This window comes from Sinocyclocheilus rhinocerous, unplaced genomic scaffold (assembly GCF_001515625.1).
Source record: "Sinocyclocheilus rhinocerous isolate Xijiao unplaced genomic scaffold, SAMN03320098_v1.1 scaffold625, whole genome shotgun sequence".
NCBI lineage: Eukaryota > Metazoa > Chordata > Actinopteri > Cypriniformes > Cyprinidae > Sinocyclocheilus > Sinocyclocheilus rhinocerous.
Window position 1 is genome coordinate 222,586 of NW_015646350.1, and position 1,309 is coordinate 223,894.

General features: G+C 34.4%; 1 protein-coding gene across 2 annotated transcripts in view; it reads right to left on the bottom strand.

The window, feature by feature from the left end:
- mybpha (myosin binding protein Ha) overlaps nucleotides 1-1,309 on the bottom strand; it is a 20,323-nt gene that overhangs the window by 2,081 nt on the left and 16,933 nt on the right. The gene's annotated exons all lie outside the window — the stretch shown is intronic.

Sequence of the window (1,309 nt, forward strand, 5' to 3'; positions counted from 1 at the left end):
AAATATGCAGATTTTCACTTCAGAAGACATTAACTGATGGACTGGAGTGGTGTGGATTACTTGTGGATTATTGTGATGTTTTTATCAGCTGTTTGGACTCTCATTCTGACGGCACCCATTCACTGCAGAGGATCCATTAGTGAGCAAGTGATGCAATGCTAGATTTCTCTGAATCTGTTCTGATGAAGAAACAAACTCATATAAATCTGGGATGGCCTGAGGGTGAATAAATATTCAGCAAATGTTCATTTTTGAGTGAACTATTCCTTTAAGCATAACTACCACAAGGATGTGGGTTTGACATGTTTGACTTCGCCACTGTCTTCCTCATTTAACAACTTCAAAATTCATGTTTGAGGTCTGACTGCATGTAAGTTATTTACACATTAAATTAATAATTAAAAACCTGATACTTCGTAGTTTTTGGATATTTTGTGAAATTTTTATAGCGGGTCTTTGAGGGCTAAAAAATTATTGTCAAGTTAAAAATATTGAATTAACCTGTATTTTCTTATAGCTCCTAGGTTTTAGGTGTTGCATGTTTGTTAAACAAACACAAGTCTTTCAGTGCTGGGAAACCAAACGAGTGTTAACTTAAGATGTTGTCATGCAGTGTGAGTCTGTCGGAAGTCATGGTATTGTGCTGTTTTCTGTTCTCTGCTCTCTGCAAGGCCACAGTTTCATTTTTAGCCCACACAGCCACTAACAGACACTCCGGCCTCTTTGAGTGGGAGCGGCTACATTCTCACAGTGTGCAGGCTCCTCCATGTAAGGGAGTCTCACATTTAAAACTATTACTGTCATTTAAACCTGATTCTGCTCATGCCTTTCTTAGATACGAGTTCCTGGAAGCTTAGTGTGCATTCAACAGGATTTACAGACCTTTTAAAAACTGAGTTACTACATAACAGACATGCTTTTGATGCACATCTAGAATTGTGGGATCAGTCGTTCAGAGATATTTGAATTTGCAACTGAGTGTCACTGCAGTTGAGGGCAGGTAAATTTACTATTGCATTTTTGGAACATTAAGGGATTGATTGATTGATTGATTGATTGATTGATTGATTGATTGATTGATTGATTGATTGATTGATTGATCGATTGATTGATTGCAGCTGGAGAGTGACCATAATTATTGCAATGCAATAACATTGCGTTATTTTAAAAAATATTAAATAATAATGATATATTATTGAATTATATATTGTAGTATAGTAATAAGATTCTGATTAAAATGAGAACAATAGTATATTTATATAATACAAAATAAAACAAAACAATAAAAATATATACTTATATATATATA